We start from the raw sequence: 16,519 nt of genomic DNA, 5'->3' as shown, positions 1-16,519 counted from the left end.
ACCCTAGGGTCATGACCTGAGCCAAAATCAGGATGCTTAACCAAATGAGCCACCCACAGGAGGCCCTCAATACCCCATTTTTAAATGTTTACTATGAAGACGCCTCTCAGATCTCCTGCTGCAGGAAACATAATTAACTCAAGGACCCAGCTGCTGCACTCAGAAATCCATTGCTTTATTTCTATCAAGATTATGCTTCCTGTGGACTGCTCCAAAAAAGTGACTGAGGGTGACAAGAATACTAATTCAGGACCATTTCTGAAGGACATAGGAATCCTCTGATGTGCAGTTTTGGCTTGAGTTCTCTTTGACAGTCTTGCTGAGTATTTCTCAGCTTTGCACTAGGGTCTCCAATGGTTCCACATAATCTTCCCATCCTTCTCTTCCTTCCACCTTAGGTCATACTTGGCATCTGACAACTCTCTCAGCCTCAGCTGGCTTCTTCCATTTTCTCTCAGAAGAATTTTTCCTAATTAATTTCTTGAACATTAATTCTCATCTTAGGGCCTCAGAAGGCCCAGACCAGCACATTTAATATTTTTCAGCTATTTGGTAATATACATAAAGCATATGTAAGTGAAAAAAATCTCCATATTTGTAAGAAATTGTGTCTTAAGATTTACTACAAGTTTTCATCAATTATGCTCAGATCCGTTACACACAGGTAGAGTTGGATTAGATGTGACAGAAAATTTGATTGCCCTTATTCAACACAGCTCATTAAAACTATGTTTGTTTTTAAGAGTTGTTTGTTTTCCATCTCCCAAAGCTATGCCAGTTAACATGATTTATTGATATAGAGAACAGGACTATTCTTTATTAATTATATTCTAAACAATAACACTTCATCAGCAGTTTACTTAGTGTTAGTACTAGCCTAATGGGAAAAAAACACTAGATCTAACTAATGGTTCTCTTGTCATTTCAATCATTTTCTCCCTCCTCAACTGCAAATCACAATAGTTTGTTGATATTTTGCTTTGAATCTCCAACATTGTCACATTTCCCCTAGGTGGATTTATAAAAGAATTAAAATGCTGTTGGACTAGTAAAATATTATTTAGTATAAAATTTCATTTTATTATAGTTAGAAGAGAACAAAATCAAAGTCTTATATAAAGGAGGTCATTTGAGTAAATGAGCTTCACAAAATGATTTACAGCTCATACTAAAAGGTCTGTAGGATGTCATTACAAGTCAGACTAGTGATTGTCACAGATATTAAAAGAAAACTTGAACATTGTAAAGCCAAATTGTCACATTTCGGTATCTGAAATTGCTATGGAAGGAATTAGCAGGATGAAAAATTGTTGCCAATTATACTTCATTTATGTGAATATTAGTCTTCATTTAACCCAAGGATCTCTCTGTTGACTAGCCACTCTGACAAAGACAAGGTATCGGTGTTCTTTAAGCAATTATAATTTATTTAAATATGTAGTGAATAAGATATTTTAAAAGATACTATATCATTTAGCATTTAGTGAATCATTTTTTAGCAACTAAATTTTTATTAATCAAAGTTAGCAAAATTTCTTAATAGTCAAATGATTCAATGAGTAAATGTGTAAACTTAGATTTACTCTAAAAAAGAAAATTTGAATGATCTGATTTCCTGCTGCCTGGTGCACAGCTGGGAAAATCAAATCCAGCTTACAAGCTATTAAGTGACAAGTAAATATCATAGGAGTGAACCAGATAAACAGGCAAAGTAATCTTTGCCTATTTATAGTCTTACCCTTCTGCTATTCAATAATTTATTCAGCAAACTCATGATTTGTATCTAAGAATGGCCCCAGCTTTCTTTGAGCTTTTGTGTTAGATATATCTTGTTTAAATTAACTGTTATATTTACAACACAAAACCTCTCATGGAATCAGTCTTTGCTCTTAAAGTGCTACCAAGCATCCTACACACTAAGTCTAGTGCTCCTAGCACAACTCAAATAAGTAACAAACTAAGTGACTTAGCTTAGTAAAAATAGATAAAATTAAGCTATATTAAAACTGAAAATTTCTCTCCATCAAAGGACACAGTCAACAGAGTGAAAAAGCTATCTATGGAATGGGAGAAAATATTTGCAAATCAAAAATCAGATAAGGTTACTATAAAGAATATATAAAGAACCCCTACAATTCAAGAACAAAAGCAAAAAACCTGACTGAACATGGGTAAAAGACTTGAATAGACCTTTCTGCAAAGAAGATAAAAATGGCTAACAAGCACACAAAAAGCTGTTCAGCATCATTAGGAAATGCTGAAATCATTAGGAAAATGCAAATCAAAACCACAATGAGATGCTACCTTATCCCATTAAGATAGTTACTATGTTAAACATCAGAAACAAACAACAAAACCCAGAAAATCACAAGGGTTGATAAGGATGTGAGAAAATCAGAACTCCATGCACTGTTGGTGGGAATGTAAAAATGGTGCAGCTATTATGGAAAACAGTATGGTGCTTCCCTCCAAAACTTAAAAGAGAATTACCATATGGTCCCGGAATTCCATTTCTGGACAGACACCCAAAAGAATTGAAAGCAGGTCTTGAAGAGGTATTTGTGCACCCATACTCATAGCAGTATTATTTACAATCAACAAAATGTAGAAGCTACTGAAGTATCCATTTATGAATTAACGGATAATCAAAATGTGGTAAATACATACAATTGAATGTTAATCATATTTGAAAAGAAAACAAATTTTCCATAGGTTTTCTGACACATGGTACAACAGGGATGAACCTTGAAGACATTATGCTAAATGAAAATAAGCCCATTGCCCCACAAAAAAATACTGTATGATTCCCCTTGATATCTCAGTCTAGGTATCGTTGATACCTAGATGTAGCTACCTAGAGCAGTCAAATGTATAGACACAGAAAGATGAATTTTGATTTCCAGTAGCTAGGGGGAAATGGGAAGAGTGTTGTTTAATGGGTATAAAGCTTTAGTTTTACAAGATGAAAAGAGTTCTGGACATTGGTTGCACAACAATGTGAATATACTTTGCACTGCTGAACTGTAGAGTTAACATAATTAAGATGGTAAATTTTGTGTTATGGTGTATTTTACAACAATTACAATTTTAAAATGTTCTTTGACTATTTCTAAGTCATCAATTTGAAAAAAAAAATGGCCAAAAGAAGGAAAATGTTCTTTCCTCAATTGTATTATTTATGTGAAAACATTCAATATATTTCTTGGCACATAGAAAGGACTAAAAATGGTAACTGCCTTATTTTTTCAGTAGACATAAAAGTATATGTATTCAGTTTTTCCTCACTTAATGACTTATAATGAATAGGTATTAGTTTTTCACCAGGAACACAAAGATGGTATTTCAAAAGGCTTTTTATTGGGGTGCCTGTGTAGCTCAGTTAGTTAAGCACCCAACTTCCACTCAGGTCATGATCTCGCAGTTCATGGGTTTGAGTCAGCTCAGAGCCTGGAGCTTGCCTCAGATTCTGTGTCTCCCCCTCTCTGCTCCTCCCCCACTAACACTCTGTCTCTCTCTCCCTCTCTCAAAAATAAATAAATAAGAGGAACTAAAATTTAAAGGCTTTTTGTTTTACAATAGAATAAAAATTTTACCTAGGATGGCCCCTACTAAAAGGCACTTACGTCCTAAGAGCATCCCCAAAGCTCAGTTATTGCTACTTTCTTCCTCCCTCCATCTCTGAGATTTAAATCCTCCAGTTCTTTACATTACCCGAGGCAGTATCCTTCCTCATGGAAAGGTATTATCTAAGTTCCTTTAATTGTACAGAATACATGAATGATGCAGCTAAAGACAGGGGACAAGTAAACCAAAGAGAACAGTAAATGAAATTCATGACAGAATTGAAATAAAGCTTACTGAAAGACGGTAAAAAATTTCATTTTAAAGATTAGTAACCTGTGACCAAGATAGTAATGCGATTTGCCACAAACTACACAACTAATTAATTAAAAGCAAATCAGGTAGAAGAACCAGGAGTTTCAGTTTCTCTCTTTGACCATAAAAAAGCCAATTCACATGCACCCTCATTCAGATAATTATTCTCTAACTTCTAATTGTACTTACACATACAAAGCTGAAGATAGAAGATACTTTTATATTTTACTTCAATGCAGTGGATATTTTGATCTTTCCAGTTTGACTTTAAGGCCATTTTGCTTCCCATTAATGGTAAAAGTATTTTAACCAGAATTTCTAGTTTATTTACAAACATTTTGTCAATTAATTTTTTAATTTATAGACACTTATAAACAGTGTCTATAGTAAACAACATAGTAAAAACATTTCCCTTTTTCCATTTTTCTTTTCATAGTACTATTACTGTATTTACTTAATAAGGAGAATTTTTATCATAAATTTTACAATGAAGAAGGAAAATTTTTATTATAAATTTTACAATGAAGATCTCTCACTGTTCAGATACTCGTCCATTTCAAATTTCAGCAATTAGAATTACTGCCAAGAATCATGATCATTGTTTCTACCAATATTCCCATTTCAAATTTTGCAACGTTCAAAGTTACCAACAAAATGTGGTCATTAATTTTGATGACAGCTGTTTCTATGCTTCGAGTACCAGTATAAAATCATGTGAACTGAGTAAAGTATGAGTGCATGCATTTATTTCCTACACAATCTGTGAAAAAGTGTGAACAATTTCTCCCAAGTATTCTAGACTTGCTCTATTGACTGAAATACTTCCAAATACTCTACCTCTAAGTAATAATAAAAAGAAAATTACCTGTTCACACAAACAGGGTCAAAACTTCCTGCTTTCATCACAACTCCAGAACTCTCTTTCAGAGGATGTTTTACCAACATCTGAGTACCACCTGTGGCAAGATATGTAGTGAGGATATTGCCTGTTAATGGTTAAGATGACCATGTGAGAGGTGTTTGAAGCTCCTTTTATAAAGATTCCATGCTGATCACATGGCTGGGTTTTCTAGTCATTTCAGTGAAATTGCAAACACTTGGAGAGCAGGAAGCCTGCAGAAGCAATGACTGAGAAAGACTAATTTAACAGGCTATACTCTATTTTGGTGGAGCTGCTTTGGCCTGAAACTAAGAAGTAGTGCCTATAACTTTGAATAAGCTATGGAGGTGGAAAGTGATAAAGAAAAAAGGATACTGGGTCAGCCTTTACTGTAAAAAATGACTTCCACCAGGGAGAAACACTGTCATCAGTAGTGACAATAGAAAAATATTTATTAAATCCACTAGTTTAAGTTTAATTGTAATTCTAAAGTTACTAAATGAATTTGAACCAGTATATTTTCTGGAAAGAAAGAAAAAAATAAATATCAGTTCACTCAAGAGACAGTAGCTACTCCATCATATCATATGCCATTCATATCAAATTTCTGGGAGGGCAAGATTAAAGTCAACTAATACTTGATATTAACTGCAACATATGTAACTAATAATTTTATGTAAATATTTTAATGCAATAAAGTTATATTTTAAATGTGATGTGTAACTTATTTCTGGTTGAATTCCACAATATGATCCTTGCTTCTACCATCTGAAATATAAGCATAATAACTACTGTAGTCTGAATGTCTGTGCCCCCCTCCCACTCCAAATTCATGTGTTGAAATCCTAAGAATCCCTAATGATGATATCAGGAGGTGGAGCTTCTGGTAAGCCTTAGGCCATTAGGGTGGAGACCTCATGGGTTGGTTTTAGTCCCCATAAAAGAAGTTCCAGGGGCATGTGGGTAACTCAGTAGGTTGAGTGCCTGACTCTTGATTTTGGCTCAGGTCATGATCCCAGGGTCATGGGATTGAGCCCCACATCCAACTCCACATTGAGCATGCAGCCTGCTTAAGATATTCTCTCTCTTTTTGGGTCATTTCCTTTTTCTTCTTGATCAAACTGGCTAGTGATTTATCAATTTTGTTAATTCTTTCAAAGAACCAGCTTCTGGTTTCATTGATCTGTTCTACTGTTTTTTTGGTTTTGATAGCATTAATTTCTTTTCTAATCTTTACTATTTCCTGTCTTCTGCTGGTTTGGGGTTTTATTTGCTGTTCTTTTTCCAGCTCCTTAAGGCGTAAGGTTGGGTTGTGTATCTGAGGTCTTTCTTCCTTCTTTAGAAAGGCCTGGATTGCTATATACTTTCCTCTTATGACCGCCTCCCAGAGGTTTTGGGTTGTGGTGTTATCATTTTCATTGATTTCCATATACTTTTTAATTTCCTCTTTAACTGCTTGGTCAGCCCATTCATTCTTTAGTAGGATGTTCTTCAGTCTCCAAGTATTTGTTACTTCCAAATTTTTCCTTGTGGTTGATTTTGAGTTTCATCGAGTTGTGGTCTGAAAATATGCATGGTGTCATCTCGATCTTTTTGTACTTAGAGCTGATTCGTGTCCCAGTATATGGTCTATTCTGGAGAATGTTCCATGTGCACTGGAGAAGAATGTATATTCTGCTGCTTTAGGATGAAATGTTCTGAATGTATCTGTTAAGTCCATCTGGTCCAGTGTGTCATTCAAAGTCATTACTTCCTTTTTGAGTTTTTGATTAGATGATCTGTCCATTGCTCTGAGTAGGGTGTTGAAGTCTCCTACTATTGTGGTATTACTATCGATGAGTTTCTTTGTGATTAATTGATTTATATATTTGGGTTTTCCCACATTTGGCACATAAATGTTTACAATTGTTAGGTCTTCTTGGTGGACAGACCCCTTGATTATGATATAATGCCCCTCTGCATCTCTTGATACAGTCTTTATTTTAAAGTCTAGATTGTCTGACATAAGTATGGCTACTATGGCTTTCTTTTGTTGACCATTAGCATGATAGATGGTTCCCCATCCATTTATTTTCATTCTGAAGGTGTCTTTAGGTCTAAAGTTGGTCTCTTGTAAACAGCATATAGATGGATCTTGTTTTCTTATCCATTCTGTTACTCTATGTCTTTTGATTGGAGCATTGAGTCCATTGACGTTTATATTGAGTACTGAAAGATAAGAATTCATTGCCATTATGATGCTTGTAGAGTTGGAGTTTCTGGTGGTGTCCTCTGGTCCTTTCTAATCTTTTTTGTTTTTGGTATTTATTTATTTATTTATTTATGTATATATATTTTCATCTTTTCTCTCCTCAGAGAGTCCCCCTTAAAATTTCTTGCAGGGATGGTTTAGTGGTCACAAACTCCTTTATGTTTTGTTTGTCTGGAAAACTTTTTATCTCTCCTTCTATTTTGAATGACAGCCTTGCTGGATAAAGAATTCTTGGCTGCATATTTTTCTGATTCAGCACATGTAATATATCCTGCCACTCCTTTCTGGCCTGCCAAGTTTCTGTGGATAGGTCTGCTGCAAGCCTGATCTGTCTTCTCTTGTAGATTAGAGACTTTTTTTCCCTTGCTGCTTTCATGATTCTCTCCTTGCCTGAGTATTTTGTGAATTTGACTAGGATATGCCTTGTTGGTTGGTTTTTGTTGAATCTAATGGGAGGTCCTCTGTGCTTCCTGGATTTTGATGTCTGTGTCTATCCCCGGGTTAGGAAAGTTTCCTGCTATGATTTACTCACATAACCTTTCTACCCCTATTTCACTCTTTTCCTCTTCTGGGACCCCTTGGATTCTGATGTTCTTCCTTTTTAATGAGTTACTGATTTCTCTAATTCTTACATCATGCTCTTTTACCTTAATCTCCCTCTTTTTTTTCTGCTTCATTATTCTCCATAAGTTTGTCTTCTATATCCCTGATTCTCTGTTCTGCTTCATCCATCCTTGCCGCCACTGCATCCATCCATGATTGCAGCTCAGTTATACCCCACTAAAAAGGAGAAGTATAGACCAATTACCCTGATGAACATGAATGCAAAAATCCTCAGCAAGATATTAGCCAACTGGCTCCAACAATACATTAAAAACATTATTCACCACGACCAAGTGGGATTTATGCTGGGCTTAACGGTCGGTTCAATAACTGCAAAATAATCAATGTGTTTCATCACATCAATAAAAGAAAGGACAAGAACCACATGATCCTCTCAACAGATGCAGAGAAAGCATTTGACAAAATACAGCATCCTTTCTTGATAAGTACCCTCAAGAAAGTAGGGATAGAAGGATCATACCTTGAGATCATAAAAGCCATATATGAAAGATCCACTGCTAATAGCCTTGTCAATGGGGAAAGACTGAAAAATTTCTCCCTAAGGTCAGGAACAAGACAGGCATGTCCACACTGCCAATGTTATTCAACATAGTAATGGAAACCTTAGCCTCCAAAATCAGACAACACAAAGAAATAAAAGGCATCCATTTTGGCCAGGAGGTCAAACTTTTACTGTTTGCTGATGACATGATACTCTATAAGGAAAACCCAAAAGATTCCACCAAAAAACTACAAGAACTGATCTATGAATTCAGCAAATTGAAGAATATAAAATCAATGCACAGAAATTGGTTGCATTTCTATACACCAAGAATGAAGCAGCAGTAAAAGAAATCAAGGAATCAATACCATTTCCAATTGCACCAAAACCATAAAATACCTAGGAATAAACATAACCAAAGAGTTGAAAAATCTATACACTGAAAACTATAGAAAACTTATGAGAGAAATTGAAGAAGACAAAAAAAGGAAAAAGATTCCATGCTCCTGGATAGAAAGAAAAAATAATGTTAAAATATCAATACTACCCAAAGTAATCTACATATTCAATTCAATACCCAGCAAAACAACATCAGAATTCTTCACAGAGCTAGAACAAACAATCCTAAAATTTGTATGGAAACAGAAAATATCCTGAATAGAAAAAGCAATCTTGAAAAAGAAAACCAAAGCAGGAGGCATCACAATCCTAGACTTCAAGCTATACTACAAAGCTATAATCATCAAGACAGTATGGGACTGGCACAAGAACAGACACTCAGATCAATGGAACAGAATAGAGAACCCAGAAATTGACCCACAAATGTATGGCCAACTAATCTTTGACAAAGCAGGAAAGAATATCCAATAGAATAAAGAAGTCTCTTCAGCAAGTGGTGCTGGGAAAAGTGGACAGCGACATGCAAAAGAATGAACCTGGACCACTTTCTTACACCATACACAGAAATAAACTCAAAATGGATGAACAACCACAATGTAAGACAGGAAGCTATCAAAATCCTTGAGGAGAAAGCAGGCAAAAACCTCTTTGATCTTGCCTGCAGCAACTTCTTACTCAACACATCTCCAGAAGCAAGGGAAACAAAAGCAAAAATGAACTACTGGGACCTCATCAAAATAAAAAGCTCTGCACAGCGAAGGAAACAATCAGCAAAACTAAAAGGCAACTGACAGAATGGGAGAAGATATTTGCAAATGACATATCAGATAAAGGGTTAGTATCCAAAATCTATAAAGAACTTATCAAACTCAATACCCAAAAAAACAAATAATCCAGTGAAGAAATGGAAAAACACAGGAATAGACACTTCTCCAAGGAAGACATCCAGATGGCCAATCGATACATGAAAAAATGCTCAATATCACTCATCATCAGGGAAATACAAATCAAAACCACAATGAGATACCACCTTACATCTATCAGAATGGCTAACATTAACAACGTAGGCAACAACAGATGTTGGCGAGGATGTGGAGAAAGAGGATCTCTTTTGCATTGTTGGTGGGAATGCAAGCTGGTGCAGCCACCCTGGAAAACAGTATGGAGGTTCCTCAAAAAAACTAAAAATAGAACTACCCTATGACCCAGCAATTGCACTACTAGGCATTTATCCATGTGATACAGGTGTGCTGTTTCGAAGGGACACATGAATCCCCATGTTTATAGCAGTACTATCAACAATAGCCAAAGTATGGAAAAAGCCCAAATGTCCATCGATGGATGAATGGATAAAGAAGTGGTGTATATATACAATGGAGTATTACTCGGCAATCAAAAAGAATGAAATCTTGCCATTTGCAACTACGTGAGTGGAACTGGAGGGTATTACACTAAGTGAAATTATTCAGTCAGAGAAAGACAAAAATCATATGACTTCACTCATATGAGGGCTTTAAGAGACAAAACAGATGAACATAAGGGAAACAAAAATAATATAAAAACAGGGAGGGGGACAAAACAGAAGAGACCCATAAATATGGAGAACAAACTGAGGGTTGCTGGAGGGGTTGTGGGAAAGGGGATGGGCTAAATGGGTAAGGGGCATTAAGGAATATACTCCTGAAATCATTGTTTCACTATATGCTAATTTGAATATAAATTTAAAAACATAAAATATCAAATTAACAAAAAAGATATCTCTTGCTCCCTCCCTCTCCCTCTCCTTCCACCCCTGCCCCATTCATGTGCTTGCTCCCTCTCTCTCTCTCTAAAAAATAAAAATTAAAAAAAAAAAATGAAGTTCCACAGAGCTCCTTAGACCCTTCCTCCATGTGAGTACAAAAGTAAGAAGGTGCCAGCTATGAACAAGGAAGAGAATGCTCACCAAAACATGACCGCGTTGGCTCCTCAATTTTAGACTTCCCAGCCTCCAGGCTGTGGGAAATAAACTTTTGTTGTTTATGAGCTATCTAGTGTATAGTATTTTGTTATAGCAACTTGAAGAGAGATTTAAAGGCAGCAATCAATGAATAATGAAATGTGGTTTAAATTTGAAATTTAAGAAGAAAAAGAGAGAATGTGTATGTGAGAGAGAATAGAGAATTCCAGCTTGGCTACACATTTAATTCTGGAAAGAGCTACATCAGACAGAATGTAATTCACAAAATTCTGAAAATTAAAACAAATACTGTGGAATTTAATGATAAGCATGCAGAATGGAAGAGTTGGCAGGCCAAGAAAGATTCAAAAAATTGTTTGTATCAGATGTTCCTATGACAAGATATGAGCCTTTTATCAGAGGCAAGAAAAAAATCACTTTTTAATTTGTCCATAGTGAATCGAATCGATTTCTAAAGCACAAGAATATACACATTTACAGGAAGATAATATACCCAGTGTGGCTGACTGAACAATGCACAGGATATTTCACATATACAGCCACAGAGGAGAATGCAGAAACCATTTGTATTTGTTTGCTGGGGCTGGCAAAACAAAGTGCCGCAGACTGGTGGCTTCAACAATGGAAAATTTTCTTACAGTTCTGTAGGCTAGAAGTCTGAAATCCAGGTGTCTCAGGGTTGGTTTCTTCCAAGACCTCACTCCTTGGCTTGTAGATGGCCATCTTTCCTGTCTTCACATAGTCTTTCCTCTCTGCGTGCCTGTGTCATAATCTTCTCTTCTTATAAGGACAACAGTCATTTTGGGTTAGGGCACACACCCCTGTGACTTCATTTTTACCTAATTCCCTCTTTAAAGACCCTACCTCCACATCTTGCTCATTCTGAGCAATGGGGTTCAGACTTCAACATGAACGTTTTGAAAGGGAATAATTCAGCCCACTACAGCATTATTCAGTTCTGCAAGAAAGAGCTGCACACAACACCTGCCAATCTTTTTCCCTCTTTTTAGTCTTGCTTCTTCACAGTGGAAGAATATACATAACACAGCACCCAGTACCTAAACTGTTATTCAGAGAGTAAGGAGTTGTCAATTATACTGAGAAGTGGATCACATGGGATATATACATATTACATCAGACTAATTTGAATATCTGAACAAAGCTTACCATATTAATTTTGAAAATATTAAAAAGAAAATATGTAGCATAATGGAAATATGAGAGTTAATATTTTTAAAGGGAAAATAAAATTTTAAAATTAAATAATTTCTGTTTTAAAAATTAGAAGACAGATCAAGTGCAAAAGAAAATACGGTAAAGCCTTGGATTGGGAGTAACTTGTCCTGCAAGTGTTCTGCAAGACAAGCAAACATTTCTAATAAATTTTAACTTGATAAATGAGCAATATCTTGCAATACAGGTAGTATGTGATGCCGAACATCATATGATCACAACTGAGCCAAGGGTTCTTCTCTCTCTCTCTCCTTCTCTCTCACTGTGGGCTTGTGGGTGATTATCTCCCATGCTCAGATGCTTGGTATCAGGCCATAGTGTTTGGCAGAAATCAGTGATTTTTAAGAATGCTGGAAGGTGTCCACCCCTGGCACCAGTATACTTCAAAGCACCTACAGACAGTCCTTTGCTTTTCCATATAAAAGTAAGCTTAGGAATGCTTTGCTTCATTCTAGGTCAGGCTGCCTGCAGGTAGAGATCCTTCCCTCTACTACTTTATTGCCAGTATTTAAATACAGTATATGACAAGAGTTTATTAATACTGTACTGTAGTCAACATCCATGCGAACATATACAATGGCCCCCAAGGCAGAAGATTCCTTTGAGCAAATAGATAGCAGTGATTCTGTTAGTGATAGTGAAAGTCATCCTACACAATAACTTTCCTCTCTCGTCTCCCTCATACCAGCCACGAAGGTTTTCAAAGGTAAGTGCAGGTTAATTTGTTTACTTTTCTTTATATTTTGTATTTTCTTTATTATTTTGTATTATAGTATTATAACTTTTTTATATGAATATTTTTAGGTTGTGGAAATATTTAGGCTGTGAATCTGAGTTTCCATTATTACTTATGGAGAAATTCGCTTTGATATGCAAGTGCTTTGGATTACAATCATTTTTCCCAAATGAATTATGCTCTCAAACCAAGGTTTTACTGTACACAATGATGGAGGGGAAAAAAAAGAAAAAAGTAAATTTCCACAGATGAAACACTGAAGAGAAACAATAAGAAATAAGTTCACTAAAGCCAAAAGTCAAAGTAAGATGATAAAATTAAAAAAGAATGAGATAAAAGGATGAGGTTGGATTAAGAAAAAAATAATAAAATCCCAGAGGAACAAATTAGAGGATTAAGAAATATATTAAACCAAATTACAGAGTTTCTGTTTCTGAAAATCTAGTTACTGACAGTCTTAGTCCAGTAGGGCTTCTCTAACAGAATAACAACTACTGGGTGTCTTGTATACAACAGAAACTTATTTGTCACAGTTCTGGAAGCTGGAAGCCTAATATCAACATGGCAGCCAAATGGTGTCTGATAAGGGTATCTGGTTCATAGACAAACATCTTCCCACCATGTTCTTACATGGTGGAAGGGACAAGAGAGCTCACTGGAGTCTGTTTTATAAGAGCACTAATTCCATTCATGAGGGTTGCATCTTCATGACCTAATCACATCCCAAAGGCCCCGCATCCTAATATTATCACATTGGACATTAGGATTTAGTGTATTAATTTTTGAGGAACACACACATTCTGTTTATAGCACTGACATTAAAGAAAACTGCAAAATATTCAATGTGAAGTCAGGAACAAAAGATGGTATGATTTAGATAATTAGAAAGAATATAATAAAGAGGGCAAATTGGAATGCACAATCCAAGATGGTAAACAAATGTAACCCCCTTTCAGATCCTTAAACATGCTCTAAAGTTCTCAGAAATGTAGGAGAAACTGTGTTACTAAAAGTGCTAATCATTCCATGATTCATTTTTCCTTCTTACAATAGAACAATCTGGCTTTTCTTGCACAGTGTTATCCAGCTGGAGAATGCCCTTCTCAGGCTCCATTGTAGCTATGTAAGGCCATTGATTAAGTTTGTGCCGAATGATGCAAGCAGATGTGATAAGTACAACTTTCAGGTCACATTTTTATAAATGATATTTTTAACCTTTCCTTTTTGAAAGCTCATTAGATGGCGGTAAATTAATTACAACTAAAGTATTAACCCACAACAATAGAAAAAATAGAAATTTCTCCATCAACACAAAAAAGTTTTCAGTTAAATTCTGCAATATGAAAAACAGGAAAAAAGTATGTTAACCAATAAGTAGAGCACAATTTAAAAAGCTACTCTCTAGAACATAGCCTGAATTTAGTACTGTGAAAAAGACAGTAAATTTTTCCCAAAGGCTAGGAAATTCCCCAAATTTGAAGATCTTTATAAAAGGCAGGAGAGACAAATGTGACAGGATATCGGAGAGATAATGACCTGATAAATAACTGTCAAATATCTAAAAGTGACCCTAATAACAAGATGCAAAAATGAAAGAGTTCCTCTCTAAACAAATTTACTGAATGGTTTGTGGAAAATGACCTAAGATAGTGTGGGTGGTGTTATTGCAGAATGAAGGTCTGCATATTTTGGTATTTTTGAAGCCCATTGTATACTCAGCTTGCCTTATTCACAAGAAGAGAGGCACAAAAGAAATGTCACCATGAAGAAGCATTCAAAAATACTAGCCGGAATACTTCAAAAATAAATGCCATAAAAAGGGAAGGGGCATTTTAGATTAAGAGAAACTAAAATAGGCATAATAAATAAATTTAGTGTGTGAATATTAGTTGTACACAGATATTAAAAAATGAATAGCTAGGAAAGATATTCTAGGAGATATGCACTTAAAGACATATTAATTTCCTTTGCTGTGATAATGGTATTGTGGGTATACAGAATATCTTTATTTCTTAGAGGTGCCTGCTAAGGAATCATGATGTCTTATTTTAGCTCATGTTACCTAGGAAACAGCTCCTTAGGGGCTGAGACAAAGGTAGATGGGGTAATGTTTTATTGAGGGCAGGATAGGAAGCATGAGAGGAAATGAGTGACTCAGGGAGGACAATCAAATTCAAGGGAATGTATTAAATATTTGAGACACAGCTTTGCAGAAAACTAAAGCTGGTTGATCTGTCTTATAGGGCATCTCTTAGAAAGACTGTATGAAGCTACAGAACCTGTAGGCCTGAGATGGCAAGCTACTAATCCATTAGTTCTTCCCATCTCTTATGGTTTAGTGGTCAACATCCACCCAATGTAAAGTTAACTGTCTTGATCTATCAGGTCATGTCTCTTGGCTCCACCAGAGAACCTCTGATAAAGCAACATTCTCTGTAGGTACAGTCCAACCAGGGCCTGGTCATGGGTTTCTCCAGTCAGTAGGTTACAGACATGTGATTTTTTAGTCTGTGATAGAAGTAATGTCAGCAATATAGACCAGTACTTTAATATCATTTAACTAGTTCTGAAACGTGTAAGCTCTACTCTGGCCAGGAAGCAAGGCAGGCAGTCAGGTTAGAGGTGGGGGTGGTGGGAGAACCCAGGGAGATCTGGAATGCTACAAAATTTGGGCATTGTATGGTTCATTGGCCTCTTACATCATTTTACCACATCCATATCTCATATGAGATCAAAACCTTCTCACTTCTGAGAATCGAGACACATCCCCATACTTTCAAAGTGAGGAATTGTTGCAATCTCTGAAAATTAGATTGGATAGGAATGTTAACAAACCAAGTTATTGTTCTAATGTTTCAGATGGTTCTGGAAATTGTTATTTTTTTATTTTCCATCTCCATCTCCCATTCTAGGTTTTCATCATACTTGATCAGAAATTTAGATATTCTGGATTGTTTACCTGTAAAATGTTCCGGAATTTCTCCCTCAAATATTCTAAACCTTTAATTTCTTCATCTTGGTTCATCCTCAGATTTTGTGATATCCCATTTACATTTATCATTGACCATATTTCCAAGTGAACCCACTGGGTCTTTGCTCCTTACTGATGGCTTTTTCAGTGACAACCAGGTTTTTAAGCTAATCAAGTTTGATTTTCCTTTTCTTTTAAGTGTATTTATTTATTGTGAGAGAGAGAAGGACAGGGAGAGAGAAAGAGAAGGGGGGGAAGGGCAGACAGAGGGAGAGAGAGAACCCCAAGCAGGCTCTGTACTGCCAGTGCAGAGCCTAAGGAGGGGCTCGAACTCACAAAGCATGAGACCATCACCTGAGCCAAGATAAGGAGTTGGATGCTGAACCCACTGAAGCCACCCAGAAATCCCTCAAGGCTGATTTTCCTAGGCAGTATTTGTACTCTTGTCATTGTGTGATAATTTAATAGGATGAAAAATTCATAAGTGGTTAGTTAGTGGTGAAAGTTTCCAAATAGTGCAATTCTTACTGTGTCTCTTGGAAGAAGCACACTTCCTCACCTGTGAACCACAACTTCTAACCCAGCAGAGCCTACTTTTCAAGGAGCAGAAGTATCAAATGAAGGGAGTGATAAAAAAAAAAGGAACATTCCTACTTTTACTTCTTGATTCTTAAACTAGTGTACTCTTGCTCTTAAGGATGCATCATTTTTCATTTTTATTGATCAAGATCATATATCATAGCTTGTAAGACTATATGCCCAAATGCAAAAGGTATTGCCAGAGATTGATACCTTAGCTTTACCACCAACAGGCTTTTCACCACTTTTTCAGACAAGCAGTTTCTGGGTTTGGGAATAATATGGTAAAATCAACAAATTCCAACATCATAAGTCAATTGTTATCTCTCTTTTTCCATGAACAAGTCCTTTGACCTGAAGCGATAAAACATGGATATGTCTGTCATTCCATAAGTCCTTGAACAGTGGTTATGCTCAAGGTTTCAAAGTCAGAGAAGGAAAGGCCAAATTTGGAGTATAATAGTGACTTCAATAAGGATGCATTGCTGCTCCCTTGAGAGTGGAAGGGGTTCAAAGTAACTGTCCTGCC

Source organism: Panthera pardus, unplaced genomic scaffold, assembly GCF_024362965.1.
Source record: "Panthera pardus isolate Hobbes unplaced genomic scaffold, ASM2436296v1 HiC_scaffold_2, whole genome shotgun sequence".
NCBI lineage: Eukaryota > Metazoa > Chordata > Mammalia > Carnivora > Felidae > Panthera > Panthera pardus.
Note: the sequence above shows the minus strand (reverse complement) of the source record.